The sequence below is a fragment of the Mobula hypostoma genome, chromosome 6 (genome assembly GCF_963921235.1).
Source record: "Mobula hypostoma chromosome 6, sMobHyp1.1, whole genome shotgun sequence".
Lineage (NCBI taxonomy): Eukaryota > Metazoa > Chordata > Chondrichthyes > Myliobatiformes > Myliobatidae > Mobula > Mobula hypostoma.
Genome location: NC_086102.1, coordinates 66,559,213 through 66,575,421, shown reverse-complemented (window position 1 = coordinate 66,575,421; position 16,209 = coordinate 66,559,213). Strand labels below are relative to the sequence as shown.

Sequence of the window (16,209 nt, the reverse complement as noted above, 5' to 3'; positions counted from 1 at the left end):
AGACGAAGGTCATCGAGCTGCAGCTCCAGTTCCGTAACGCGGTCCCTTAGGAGCTGCATCTCGATGCACTTGGCACAGATGTAGACGTCCGGGAGGCTTGGAGACTCCAGGGCCTCCCACATCCGACACCGAGAACAGCAAACTGCCCTCACAGTCATAATGCCCCTCTCCTCAAATAGCAACAGAAAATGAATGTCAAACCTTCCTCGCCTCACCCGCTTCCGCCTAAGCCCGGTGAGCCGAAGCCCTTAAGTCTTCACTCTGCTCCCGGCTCACTCCGCCGCCCGCAAACTACGCTGCCCGCTCTATGAGGCTCTGTTCCTTTTAAATCTGCCGCGCTGCACTGCCCTACGTCACACGCCTGCGCAGTCCCGCCTCTCAGAAAGCCGTTGGAGAAAAAAAAAATAACGAAAATTTCAAAAATCTCTTTTTCGGCACTCCCACTCAGACTCTCAGACTCCTTCTTCGAATCAAATCCGAAGCAGGATGTCTGCCCTTTTAAATCTGCCGCGCTGCACTGCCCGACGTCACACGCCTGCGCAGTCCCGCCTCTCAGAAAGCCGTTGGAGAAAAAAAAATAACGAAAATTTCAAAAATCTCTTTTTCGGCACTCCCACTCAGACTCTCAGACTCCTTCTTCGAATCAAATCCGAAGCAGGATGTCTGCCCTTTTAAATCTGCCGCGCTGCACTGCCCGACGTCACACGCCTGCGCAGTCCCGCCTCTCAGAAAGCCGTTGGAGAAAAAAAAATAACGAAAATTTCAAAAATCTCTTTTTCGGCACTCCCACTCAGACTCTCAGACTCCTTCTTCGAATCTAACTTCCTCTTAAATATAGCCAATGAACCGGCCTCAACTGTTTCCTGTTTGCTGTGTAAGAACAGCATATAATTCATTATATTGTTTATACTTTTATGATAAATCTGATGCGGATCAAACAATGAAGTTAGACTTGAAAGGCTACCCTCAGGAGTAGGGGCAGTGTTTGTATAGAGTTAATTTAGATTTTAGTTTCAAAAGAAGCCCTTTAGTTAGGTTTTAGCCAATTTGGTTGGTCAGCAATATTAGATACAAAATAATGCTTAACTAGGGAAATTCTGCTGTATCACTAAATAAATAAATAAATATTGTACTGAATGTGGCCAGAATGTAGCACCACAGTTACTACAACCAAATGAATAACAATTAATCAACCATTTAACCCAATGGGTCAATATTGAAATAACAGATCTATTATTTAGTTGTGTAAACCATGCTGAAAAGGAGGCTTTTCTTACTAAATGGGCATTCAGCTTCTTGAAAAATAATTTGTTGGCTTGCTGAAGATGTTCCCCATTCCGAGTTACAATAGATATGCATATGACTGTAGGAACAAGGTAATTAGCTGTAGTTGAGGCAAATCTATTTCATATGACTATGATGCTGTCGGTTTATTTTTGTGCTTTAGATAAAGGAGAGTTAGTTTCACTGATATGATTTAATTTGCTGTACCACTTGGACCTCCACCTTCTAGGGAGAGGTACAGTCGATGTTTCGGGCCGAGACCCTTTGTCAGGACTAACTGAAGGAAGAGTGAGTAAGAGATTTGAAAGTGGGAGGGGGAGGAGGAGATCCAAAATGATAGGAGAAGACAGGAGGGGGAGGGATGGAGCCAAGAGCTGGACAGGTGATTGGCAAAAGGGATATTAGAGGATCATGGGACAGGAGGTCTGGGGAGAAAGACAAGGTGGGGGGAACCAGAGGATGGGCAAGGGGTACAGTCAGAGGGACAGAGGGAGAAAAAGGAGAGTGAGAGAAAGAATGTGTGTATAAAAATAAATAATGGACGGGGTACGAGGGGGAGGTTGGGCATTAGCAGAAGTTAGAGAAGTCAATGTTCATGCCATCAGGTTGGAGGCTACCCAGACGGAATATAAGGTGTTGTTCCTCCAACCTGAGTGTGGCTTCATCTTTACAGTAGAGGAGGCCGTGGATAGACATGTCAGAATGGGAGTGGGACATGGAATTAAAATGTGTGGCCACTGGGAGATCCTGCTTTCTCTGGCGGACAGAGTGTAGGTGTTCAGCAAAGCGGTCTGCCAGTCTGTGTCGGGTCTTGCCAATATATAGAAGGCCACATCGGGAGCACCGGACGCAGTATATCATCCCAGCCGACTCATAGGTGAAGTGTCGCCTCACCTGGAAGGACTGTCTGGGGCCCTGAATGGTGGTAAGGGAGGAAGTGTAAGGGCATGTGTAGCACTTGTTCCGCTTCCAAGGATAAGTGCCAGGAGGGAGATCAGTGGGGAAGGATGGGGGGGATGAATGGACAAGGGAGTCGCGTAGGGAGCGATCCCTGCGGAAAGCAGAGAGGGGGCGAGGGAAAGATGTGCTTAGTGGTGGGATCCCGTTGGAGGTGGAGGAAGTTACGGAGAATAATATGTTGGACTCGGACGCTGGTGGGGTGGTAGGTGAGGACCAGGGGAACCCTATTCCTAGTAGGGTGGCGGGAGGATGGAGTGAGAGCAGATGTGCGTGAAATGGGGGAGGTGCGTTTGAGAGCAGAGTTGATAGTGGAGGAAGGGAAGCCCCTTTCTTTAAAAAAGGAGGACATCTCCGTCGTCCTAGAATGAAAAGCCTCATCCTGAGAGCAGATGCTGCGGAGACGGAGGAATTGCGAGAAGGGAATGGCACTTTTGCAAGAGACAGGGTGAGAAGAGGAATAGTCCAGATAGCTGTGAGAGTCAGTAGGCTTATAGTAGACATCAGCGGATAAACTGTCTCCAGAGACAGAGACAGAAAGATCTAGAAAGGGGAGGGCCGTGTCGGAAATGGACCAGGTAAACTTGAAGGCAGGGTGAAAGTTGGAGGCAAAGTTAATAAAGTCAACGAGCTCAGCATGCGTGCAGGAAGCAGCGCCAATGCAGTCGTCGATGTAGCGAAGGAAAAGTGGGGGTCAGATACCAGAATAGGCATGGAACATAGATTGTTCCACAAAGCCAACAAAAAGGCAGGCATAGCTAGGACCCATGCGGGTGCCCATAGCTACACCTTTAGCTCCCAGTGGCCACACATTTTAATTCCACATCCTATTCCCATTCTGACATGTCCTCCCAGTGGCCACACATTTTAATTCCACATCCCATTCCCATTCTGACATGTCCTCCCAGTGGCCACACATTTTAATTCCACATCCCATTCCCATTCTGACATGTCTATCCACGGCCTCCTCTACTGTAAAGATGAAGCCACACTCAGGTTGGAGGAACAAAATCTTATATTCTGTCTGGGTAGCCTCCAACCTGATGGCATGAACACTGACTTCTCTAACTTCCGCTAATGCCCCACCTCCCCCTCGTACCCCATCCGTTATTTATTTTTATACACACATTCTTTCTCTCACTCTCCTTTTTCTCCCTCTGTCCCTCTGACTATACCCCTTGCCCATCCTCTGGGTTCTCCCCCCCCCCCTTGTCTTTCTTCCCGGACCTCCTGTCCCATGATCCTCTCATATCCCCTTTGCCAATCACCTGTCCAGCTCTTGACTCCATCCCTCCCCCTCCTGTCTTCTCCTATCATTTTGGATCTCCCCCTCCCCCTCCCACTTTCAAATCTCTTACTAACTCTTTCTTCAGTTAGTCCTGACGAAGGGTCTCGGCCCGAAACGTCGACTGTACTTCATCCTAGAGATGCTGCCTGGCCTGCTGCGTTCACCAGCAACTTTGATGTGTGTTGCTAAAATTTCCAGCATCTGCAGTATTCCTGTTGTCTCCACCTTCTATTGTGGGTTACAGTGAGTGAGGAAAACATTATTCATTTCTTTAATGATACTCAGGCTCCTAGGCCTGAGTTGACATAGTAATAGTAGTAGTTAGTGATACAGCATGGACTAGGCTCTTTCAGCCCTTCGAGCCAAGCTAGTGGTGAGAAATGCACTGCCTGAGTGGATGGTGGAGCCATCAACTTGTAAAAAAGTTTCAAGATGAGCACAAAAATCACCAAGACATAGGTAAGTATGTTGGTAATTGGGACAAGTGTTGATGACTACTTGACAGTTAACATTGATGTGATGTACTGAAGGGCCTGTTGTTATCCCGTGTGATTCCGCCACTTCAGTGGTACTGAATGCATCTGAATGGCTACTTGCAGTGGACAGGAGGGCTATGCACAAGTAGTTAAAACTTCCCAAAGCATCACTGGTACCACTCTACCCACCATCAAGTTCGTATGTACAGAAGGATGTCAAGAAAAGGCCAATAATGTCCTGAAAAAGATCAGCAATGTCATGAAGGATCCCACCCACCTTGCTTTTGGACCGTTTGTCCCAATCCCATCAGGGAAGAGGCTATGCAGCATCCACGTCAGGACCACTAGACTCAAGAACAATTACTTTCCCCAAGCCATCAGGCTGATCAACATTTCCACCCATGAAAGATCCCACTCACCTTGCTTTTGGACAGTTTGTCCCAACTCCATCAGGGAAGAGGCTACGCAGCATCCACGTCAGGACCACTAGACTCAAGAACAATTACTTTCCCCAAGCCATCAGGCTGATCAACTCCTCCACCCATGAAGTCACCTCACCACCAACACATTGTACATTGTGCTTTATAGGATTAATTTTATATTCACTGTTTTGCTATCATGATCTTTACACTTATTGTGTTTTTATGCTGCATCCATCCAGCCTAACAATGAGTTTGGTTGTCTTTACACTCGTGTACTGAAGAATGACAGTGACTAATCTTGAATCTTCAGTTAGTGCCTTTGATTGTATGGATGGACCTATGTATGTTCTTGTGCTGCACTGGGCCACACTGAAGTGTCATTTTCCAGATTCCTTGTGATTGGCATTGCTTGAGGATATGGCAAATTAAACAATCTGATACTGGGCCAAAAGAAGACCCATCCTATAACTCATTTCCATGAGCTTTGCACAGTATGTGTGATTAGTAATTGTATGATATAGATTAGATTAGATTATGAGAACACTCAGTCCTCTTTTTATTGTCATTTAGGTATGCATACATGCATTAAGAAATGATACAATGTTTCTCTGGAGTGATATCACAGAAAACAGGACAAACCAAAGACTAACACTGACAGAACCACATAATTATAACATATAGTTACAGCAGTGCAAAGCAATACCATAATTTGATGAAGAGCAAACCATGGACACGGTAAATAAAGTCTCAAAAGTCCCCGAGTTGATTGACTCCTCAGTCCCCGATAGCAGGCGGCAAAAGGGAGAAACTCCCTGCCGTAAACCTCCAGGCATCGTCAACTTGCTGATGCCTTGGAAGCAGCTGACTCACAGCTGACACTGAGTCCATCCGTCGGAAAACTTCGAGTTGTGAAATGCACGTGTGTGGTAAAGTTATTTCACTGGGTCCAAGGTCTTGCGATAACCTTAAAGGATATGAGTCCAAATCCCACTATTCCAGAATTTGACTTCTATTTTCTGTTAAAAGACGTAGGTGATCACTAATCTATTATAAAATCCCAAAATTATTGTAGAAAAGGAAGCTCTTTGAGGACTGAACTTTCACATTAGTGAGTTCGATTCTGAAACTGTTTGGCAAATGACAGTTCTATGAAACCTTGACATGGAAAAAATGATGGTGTTTGCATTGAGGAAGTAATGTGTTTTTTGAACTGGATAACATTGTATATTTTGATTCATTAGACATAGGGGCAGAATTCAACTACTTAACCGATCGAGTCTGCTCCATTATTCCATCATGGCTGATTGATCAAAACTTATCCAAATCTCTTACAGAGTATTGTTTGCCTTACTACATTTCCATAGATGTATGTGCTGTCTTCAGGCTTGGCCTTGTGGCCTGTCAAGTTCGAAATGACTGGTCTATCACCAGATTAGTTGTTTGCACCAGACAGACAAATGACATATTTTTGTTGCAATCCTCTGCACTTGAAATGGGTTAAAGTGAAAAGGTTTATTTGGGCGAATATGGGCAAAATCCTTTGTTAGATTTAAAGCACTTCCCTATCACTTTGTTTCATATCATATTGTTTTACAACTCTTCCCTAGTAGGTGATTATTAATATTAACATAATGAATCTTCTTGACAACAAAGTGGATAAATCCATTCAATTTGTTACTTTATAATGGCTTTATTTGTTTCAAAGCAGTGAGAAGACACATAGATACTGTCATACAAAGACTAGAACTATAATAAAGAAGTAACATTTAAATCTTTTAGTCAATACAAAGGAGTTTATTGAATAATTAAAATTGAAAACAAAGCTCTTGTACAACTGCTCTCTTCCATTTGGTGAGTTCAAACTAGTTCTTGGCTAGTTCATAAGTCATAGTCATAGTCATACTTTATTGATCCTGGGGGAAATTGGTTTTCATTACAGTTGCACCATAAATAATAAATAGTAATAAAACCATAAATAGTTAAATAGTAATATGTAAATTTTGCAGGAAATGAGTCCAGGACCAGCCTATTGGCTCAGGGTGTCTGACCCTCCAAGGGAGGAGTTGTAAAGTTTGATAGCCACAGGCTGGAATGACTTCCTATGACGCTCTGTGTTGTATCTCAGTGGAATGAGTCTCTGGCTGAATGTACTCCTGTGCCCAACCAGTACATTATGTAGTGGATGGGAGACATTGTCCAAGATGGCATGCAACTTGGACAGCATCCTCTTTTCAGACACCACCGTGAGAGAGTCCAGTTCCATCCCCACAACATCACTGGCCTTACAAATGAGTTTGTTGATTCTGTTGGTGTCTGCTATCCTCAGCCTGCTGCCCAAGCACACAACAGCAAACATGATAGCACTGGCCACCACAGACTCGTAGAACATCCTCAGCATCATCCGGCAGATGTTAAAGGACCACAGTCTCCTCAGGGAATAGAGACGGCTTTGACCCTTCTTGTAGACAGCCTCAGTGTTCTTTGACCAGTCCAGTTTAATGTCAGTTCGTATCCCCAGGTATTTGTAATCCTCCACCATGTCCACACTGACCCCCCGGATGGAAACAAGGGTCACCGGTACCTTAGCTCTCCTCAGGTCTATCACCAGCTCCTTAGTCTTTTTCACATTAAGCTGCAGATAATTCTGCTCACACCATGAGACAAAGTTTCCTACCGTAGCTCTGTACTCAGCCTCATCTCCCTTGCTGATGCATCCAACTATGGCAGAGTCATCAGAAAACTTCTGAAGATGACAAGACTCTGTGCAGTAGTTGAAGTCCGAGGTGTAAATGGTGAAAAGAAAGGGAATGTTTTAAATTTTCTGCATACTTAGAGATAACTTATGAGTTCTTTTCTCAATATTCACAGCAGCTGATATTCTCTCCAAAGATTAAGGTTTTACTGTATGTTCTGTTATATGAATTTCTGCATTTTGAACAATTTCTTTGGAACGCAATCTGTTTGACAACTGAGTGAGAACCATACAGTGTACCTGTCTTCAAACTATATCATCTGTGGGCATGGAAGCGTGAATGGGAATGGCTTGATTGTGTCATTGGGGTTTAAAGATTCGTTTGAATTTCAAGGCCTTATCATCATATTCCCAATCGCTTTGTAATCAAGAGTGAACAGCTGGCTGACAGATCTGTACTCTGAGTAGAGTCCTGAAGTATCGAGGAGCAGCACCAGCAGACTGATGGTGTCTTTCCTTTCTCTTCAGCAGATTTTTTGACATCAGATCCCTTTTATTTTGTACAGCATTTACTTAAGCAGGAACACATGGGGCTGGAAATTCTACCCAAATTTTGTAATGCTCTTGTCTGCAATAAAATACAAATTTTCACTGAACACTGACCTCAGTTACTGCTGCATGTTCTCTGGGAAAATGCAGGCTTGTTCTCCTTGTGTAGGTGATGGTGTGAGTGAGGAGACTGCAGGACATTCAATGGGCAAGATGATTGACACACATGCTTTGCAGCTTCAATGACGTCAGTAATGAGGATAACTACTTAAATAGCACATCCTTAAAATTCACGATGTCTGGCAGTTAAATATCTGCACCTCATGGATGAATCATTATTGCTCTTCTCCCCAGATAGTGGACCTGAATGATGATGATTCCTTCCACAGATGCCCAACGTCAGCACTACACTGCATCCGCTATTGAAGAAAAGTGATGCCATCACATCTGCTGTCCCATGACAACCCCGTTGTGATTTATAGTTTGAGCTAAATTCAATACACACGATGCATTGCACCCTGTGCACATTAGAATACTCTGGCTATCTTACAACTAGCTATAATTCACATTGTTAGGCTCTAACACATGAAATTTTAATAATTCAGGATGGAATGTTCAGTCATATGAGCACGAAGAAAAATTACATAGTTCAGCTGGCCGATTGAACTTCAAGTAAGGTTTTTTAGTACTTATATTCTAAAAGCAAGGCTGGAAGTAGATAGAACGTAGATTGAACTAAGCCTAACACTTAAAGGAACTCAATAAGCAGTGGATGATGGGGTCAAAGATGTTACTCGTATTTCAGGAAGTTGACCACGTCTCGATGAAGATAGTAGAGTTTCATTTCATTCATTCATGGCTTGGCTTCGTGAATGAAGATTTAGAAGGGGGGCTGCCCATGTCTGCTGCAGGCTCGCTGCCGGCTGATGAGGAGGATGGTGGGGCAGTGATGGCAAGGTCCTCGAGTCGTAGGATTTACGTCGGAGTGTCCTTCTTCTAGGTGGATGGCCTGACAAGGCTAATGAGCCCCACCTGCCCGTGTTTGGATTCAGAGTTGTCCTTCTCTTAGGCTGGCTGCCAGCCAAGGCTGACGAACCCAGCCTACCCATCCAGTTATACCACCGGACACTCAGTCGCGCCATGATGTAGCAAGCTCGGTAGAAATGGGGGGCACCGACAAGAAGGTGTTGCTACAGACACAGTACTGTAGAAGAGGCCATTTGCAGTGGCCTCCTGCCTAGCAAGCCAGACAGTGACCATGCAGCATTCACTACACCGGGAAAGGAGAGGCGATGTATTGTGTGTACACTTTCCCTGGGTGAGTGGGACGTCAGGCCCAGACCTCACCTGCCCCCCGAGAGTTTCATTTACTGAATTTAGAAATGACTAGAAAATCTTGTGCTTCAATTTTTTTCAAAAAGAGTTTCTGAAATGTGTTAGAGAAAAACCCAAACACTGGGTCTTGGATCTTGCTGTTTTTGTTGAGGACCTGAAGGAGTAAACTTTTCATCAAGACATTGCTTGTCTGGGCTGTGTCCTCAACAAGACCATTTTCAGCAACTTAGCCACTAAGCTTTCTTTCGTCATAAAAACAAAAGATGAAAATGTTTGCTGATGCTAACTGCAGTCACAGCTACTTGTGACATGCAATAGGCCTTATTTATATGCAGAATTAGCAAAGCAACTTCCAGCCTGGTCAGTACCTTCATGCCAGAAAATTTGCAGGCAATGTCCTTGTTTATTTTGCATCACACCACTTACCATTGGTAATGAATAATGTTGTCATCAACAAGTGTCCCACCATCAATATGCTGGAGATACTGTCACTGACCAGAAACTCAACTCAGCTAACTGCATCTGAGCTGAGGATGGCTTAGCTACTGACACCTCAAAGCTTTTCCACCATCTGTGAGGCATATATTTAGTAGTGTGATGGCATACTCTCCATTTTCTTGTCAAACATTAACTGTCACAAAATGTAAGAGGTTGGGCATCCTGCAGGGCAAAGCAGCCTGCTTGATAGCAACATCATCCACCAGTTTAAATACTTATCTTTGTTTCTCTCACAGTACCTCCTAAATCCCTGCCCTTCCATTATGGGAACACCACCCTGAAGTTGCCATTCTGGTTGCACACAATCTTAACTTGACACATTGCAACGTATCGTTGCCTCGTCCAAATCCTGGAACTTCCTCCCCAGCAAAACTGTGAGAGTGCTTTCACCAGAATGACCAGATCAGTTCACTACCACCTTCTCAAGGATTACCGCCGGACTTGCCAGAGATGCCTACGTCCTGAAAAATGTATGGTAAATATTGAGTGCTTCTGAATGCGATGAAAACCTAGATGCTGTCAATATATATAGAATGAAATTGATTAATAAGAAGAATCGCAGATTAAGACAAGCTCCAAATTCCAATGCTAGGTTGACAGGAAAATTTGTGTTAGGAAGCATACAATATATATATATATATTGTGTGTGTATCTTCTCTCTATATCTCTATCTCTGTATCTCTCTACATCTCTACCTCATTAATAATGTTTCCAACTGTTGGAATGAGCTTTGATGTTGTATGTAATACTGCTGCTAATTTTCGATTGGCAGAGAGATCCATCTAATTCTAGTGCCAAGCTATCAAGTTATATATTGGGAAGTGATGTCAAACCAAGGGTGAGGTTCAGAATGAAACAGTTTTGTTTTGGTTATGTTGGGTTCTGGTCATGAGAAGAAAAATCCATAGCCATTGAAAAGTATGTGGTTGCTAAGTGGGTTTTAGAATGTCGTGACCGGAAGTTCTTCTCTCCTGATGTGGTTCCACTTAGTGCACTTGTTTGTTGCCACTTAGAAGTGAATAAAGGAAAATGTTGTCTTCCTTTGATTGAAGTTTTTGTGTAAAGCAATAAAATGAAGTAATTAATTGTTGCTGGTTCGCAAAATAAAATGAAGTTATTAATTGTTCCTGGTTCGCAAAATATACACGTATGTTCCTTTGTTCATTTTGTACCTTGTAGAATGATGTGGGCAATCATGGCCTTTCCGTGACCACGATTTTTCTTGGCAAATTTTTCTATAGAAGTTGTTTGCCATTGCCTTTACTGGACAGTGTCTTTACAAGGTCACCCCAGCTATTATCAATCCTCTTCAGAAATTGTCTGCCTGGCATCAATGGTTGCATAACCAGAAGTTATGATATGCATCAGCTGCTCATATGACCATCCACCACCTGCTCCTATGGCTTCACATGACCCTGATCGGAGGGTTAAGCAGATGCTACACCTTGCCCAAAGGTGATCTACAGGCTATCGGAGGGAAGGAAGCACCGTACACCTCCTTTGGTAGAGAAGTATTTGAACCGCGCCATCCCAGAACAAATGTATTCTTGTATTTATCAATGGCTTGTTTTCATCTGATGCTCGTTGTAACCGCATCGTTGCATTATTTATTACCATGTGTTTGAGGAGCTGGTGTTTTCTTACACCCCCCCAAATAAAAACTGAGAAGCTCTGCATCATTGCACTGAAATAAAGATGATTTACTGAGGAGCTAAGAGCTGCAGGATACATGACAGCTTGAGGCTGCAGAATGTTACTGACCTGGTTTCATGCTGACTGCCAACAGATGGGAACAACTCTTTGGAAGCAGATATTGGAAGGCAGTTCAGGATTAGATAAACCTGTGGGAGGAAGTGACAGCTCAGGATGTGGGGCTTGTCAGCAAAGATGTGACCAGATCTGGGCCATATTTGTTTTCCTATTTGTGGTGATAAAGTTGGTGGAAGAAAGCGCTTGTGTATCATCAAGCTGTTTGCACGTTGGTTCTGCAGAATGAAATATACGTAACCTCAAGGTATAAAAATATGTAACTGAACTGCTATGATCTGTGTCAGGAAGCAACTTTTTGCTTCAGAATCAGATTTATTATCACTGACATATGATGTGAAAGTTGTTTTGCAGCAGCAGTACAGTGCAAAGGCATGAACATCTGTAAACTACAAAGATAAATGAATACTGCAAAAAAGGAAATATTGGACCATTTAGAATTTTGATGGTAGAGGGAAAGAAGCAGTTCCTAAATTGTTGAGTGTGGATCTTTAGGCTTCTGTACCTCCTTGCTTGATGGTAGAACCAAAAAGAGAGCATGTCCCAGATGGTAAAGGTCCTTAATGATGGATGCTGTTGCCTTAAGGCACCATCTCTTGAAGACGCCCTTAACGATGGGATGGTTGGTGCCTGTAATGGAGCTGGTTCAATCTACAACCCTCTGCAGTCTTTTGCATTTCTCTGCATTGGAGCCTCCATACCAGGCGGCGAGTGACAATGCTGCAATTGCAGTTTGCCGTCTGAGGGAGTAAACTCAGAATGACAATATGGAAGAAGACATTTGATCAGTAACCTAAACCTCAGACCATTACTTTTTTCAAGAGCTAAGTGTTTTTTTTACAAAATTTCTGTCTGCTGGGAGCTTCAAAAAGGCAGTTCTCAAGGGGAATAGCTATTTGAAGTGTTGGAAGTTTGATCAACTCACCCAAATTCAATCTCTTGTAGCCACAAGGCACTTTTTCACTTTTTTACAGTTATTTTTTAATACTTGAATTCTTTCATGAAGTTAACTGACCCACCACTCATGGTGGAGTGGTGGAGAAATTGCATACACCTGTTTATTTCATCTATAATGCACTGCATTCTTTTAACCCTCCAAGCATACCTTTGGTCTATCAAAACAGAGCACCAGCAAAATCTCCACTATTAATAAGTACAACTAATGGTGTAATGTATAAACAATAATCAATGTATCAAGTGTAGCATGACATTTGCATAGCAAATGTTTTTGGATCGTTAGAAATTGGTTTCCACTTACCTATGTGGTGAGTTTAAAAAAATACATGTCGACTAAGATGTTAACTGTCCTGTGCTATCACCAGTGGGATCATCAGTTGATCTGCCAACTGTCTTCAGGAGTTTCGGCCCGCTTATGATTAAGATCCCCTCGAGGTGGTGGGCCAGCAGTGTTAAAGCACCACCTCCCACTGGTGAGCTTAAAAACTTGGCATCTGCCTCTATCAGTCACTTCCATCCAACAGATAGTCTGCTCTTCAGGTGTCTATGCAACTACTGAAGGGTTTACAAAAGATGTATACATTGTCTGACTATCTGCCCCTCTGGACATACTTGGTCCATACCCATGCTGATCCTTTCTCTGCTGCCTCAGCTACCTCAGCTACAGCCCTGCTGGTACTTTATTTTAAGAGATTTCCTCACTCTCCTTTTCACTTCAACATTCATTTTTATTGTAGCTTTCATAGGAATTTAGCCCTTAAATTGGACTTCTCTTTCCTCAAGAAGAATGTGATGTTGACTCAACTTTTTTTTAAATGCAGATAGTTTTGTAAAAATGGATTCAATTATGCAAAAAAATCATGCTGTGACTAATTTAAAATTAGAATGGTTAAGTGACAGTAATGTCGAAAATGAGGTCAGAAATCCTTCCGTTACTAGGCAAAGGATAACTTTTTAATTGATTAATTCAGCCAAGTTAAATTCCTTAGCATGATCTGAGCTTGGGAGAAAAAAGACTGTGCTTATACTTGATGAGAAGTGCTTTAAATAATATTAAACATCTGTTAATCTCCAAATTCTGTTGGGAAATTGTGTGCTATTTATTGTTTTCAAAATTGCTTAATAGCCAGGATGAACATAATTAATGTTTCATTCTTTTGCAAACAGATGCTGGCTTATCTTCAAATAGACTTTATATTGAATGTAATACATTCCAGCCTGTAGGCGTTTGTTTATTTACTTCATCTCTCAGGTTTTCACATTCTTCATGCGTCAAATTTGCCTGAGCAGCTTAATCTGCTGAAAGAAATTTATCATTGAGTTGTGCAGAGAAATATTGCCACTGATATATTAGAACTCATGTTACATAAAATGTCCCTTATAAGATGGCAACGTTTAACAAGAGAAAAAATAGTGTTTCTTTGCACAATATATTTCAGAACCCAGTTGTTTGTATGATGGGTGATTCATATGTTTAAGTCTCTAATCTTGGCATTCAGTGTGTAGTAATTGAAAAGTCTGAATACAATTGCTTCTTATGTGGAAGAATATAATGTATTTTTATATTTGTGATCACTTTTATATTACACTTTATTTTACAATTTTAAATTACATTTGTGATGATAGATGAACACTATCTTATTTCTTTGCACTGTTTATTTTGTCATTTGTAGTAAGTTTTTTGTCCTTGCATTTTACTGCTGCAGCAAAACAGCAAATTTCACAATATTTTGGACAGTGTTAATGCACCTGAATCTGTTTCTTTTATGTGGTGCTTAAGTACGAAATATGATTTTCAATACAGTTGACATAGGAAACTGCAGCTTGTTTGAGGCATACATTCCATGGTCATCAAAACCTCTGAGCTTAAACTTCAAGAGCGACTCTTATGTCTGAACATTACCAGTCAAGTCAAAACAGATGCTGTTCAGATGTGAACTGAGGCCTTGATATCTGATGATGCTTTTACACCAAATGAAAATTAAATGAATTTTTAATGCTCTTTTTGATAATGTATAATATAAATTCACTCCCCAATGGAAAACACGGATGCGATGAGATACAAAGGATGAGAGGTGGCTGATAGCCTTAATTCTCAGCTCTCTATTACTTTCACCCACACATCTGGGTTTCCATTCAATTCTGAATGGTACGTAATACTTATGGTTTGCTATGATATTCAATGTGAGCACATCCATTTGCTCAAATTAATAGAAAAGTAGCATATGTTCTAAATAGTGTGAGACTATTCAGAGTTGGTTTTCAGCAGGACTGATTTAATCTGCAAAAAAAATCCAAACTTCAGTGTGTTAGTACAAGTTTCTATGAGCAAATGGACCATTATCCTTGATTGTATGAAGATTGAATATAACAGTAAAGAAGTCTTGCTGTGAAGGCTTGTGCAAGATAAATCCTGCAGCATTGCAAAGCATTTAGTTTTATTTTTGCAAGGATATAATTGTTTTGGTGGAGAAAATGAAAGATCATAATTTTAATTCCTGTAATGAGAGTTTTTTTTGAGAAAGAATTGAGCAGAATAAGCCTGTATTCCCCATGGCTCAGAAGAATAATATGTAATCTCAATGAAACCTGATTCTGATGGGTCTTGACAGGGTAAATACTGTGGCAATGTTTCTACTGCAGTACAAGTTTAGGACCATTGTCTTAGGATAAGGAAGTGGTCACTTGAGACTGAGATGAGGTGAACATTTTGAACTTTGGGATTTCTGTGGATGCTGAGTCACAGTTTAATCATGGCTTCATATTGGTGGATTTTTGAATGTGAGGGAACTAGTTTTATGGGGAACAGACAGCAAAATGGAACTGAGGCCAAACAAAAAGATCAGCTGTCAACTTATTGAGTCATGCTGCAGGCTCAAGGGGTCACATAGCTTGTTGCTAAATGGTTGTGTCAATGCATTGTATTTCGCCTCTAAAATTCATTCAATTTCTTTGAGTTTGAGCAAAATGTACTGACAAGACCCTCTTAATTAATTTGTGTGAATTTCTTGGCAATAATTTAAAACAGTATTTCAATATCACCCTAGAATTATTTTTCTCATGCTAACCTTACATGGAGTTAGGACTCAGTTTTGAATTCCTGATGGCAAAGCCCATGTTCTGATTTTAATATTCAAATGATTGATCTGCCTCTGGAGACATGGACAGGATGTTGTATTCAGTTCACCAAGAAGTAGGACAAAATTGTACTTTGTCCAGATTGAGAAAGCGTTGTTGCCTTTGAGACTGCACCTTAATATCAGCTAAATTATTACATAACACAACACATTTAAAAATTGATATTTTTATTTCATATTGTGCATAATTGACTGCAAGCATGTCCAAAGTAATGATACAAAATAATAGGTAACATTTGCAATTTTCTGGACAGTTTTAGTTTAGTTTGCTTACTCTGGGGAGGGATGCCATACCTGGAGAGAAAGCAACAGAATTCATTTTCTGTCATCTTTATCCTTGTGCACAATTAAAAAAATCAGTTTTAAATAGTTTTCAAATATTCATGTCATTTTGGACAAGAGGCTGAATGACCAAACTCTAGTTTTAACTGTCCCAAACCTATTGCACTTTAAATGGTTCCATTAGCAAGGCCTGACTGTGCTCCAGAGATTGTAGAAGAGATCTTGGAGGAAATGGTGAAGTCTTGTAAGCTAATCTGTGGCAGAGAAGATTGAACACCTGTTTGTTGCTGACATCTTAAGTATTTCATAGTTGATCTCTTTATGATGCTTTGTTCTTTCTAGTATGACTTAGGGCAGGGGAGAGGATGCTGCTCTATCACTATGCTTAGAATTTTCTGGAGCAATCATCAATCATGATTGAAGTGCATTCCTGGTTGTTTTTGTCAATTTTGGGCTGGACTATTAAATGTACTCTTCCCTGCCCACAGCTATGCCAGCTTGGAACAATCGAATGTTAGACGTCTCATGTATTGGTCACATTGGAAATGTAATTTGGAACATTTCT

The 16,209-nt window shown here is 41.6% G+C and overlaps 1 protein-coding gene across 9 annotated transcripts in view; it reads left to right on the top strand.

Annotated features, from left to right (window-relative positions):
• Nucleotides 1-16,209, top strand: part of dmd (dystrophin) — a 1,998,855-nt gene that overhangs the window by 677,085 nt on the left and 1,305,561 nt on the right. The gene's annotated exons all lie outside the window — the stretch shown is intronic.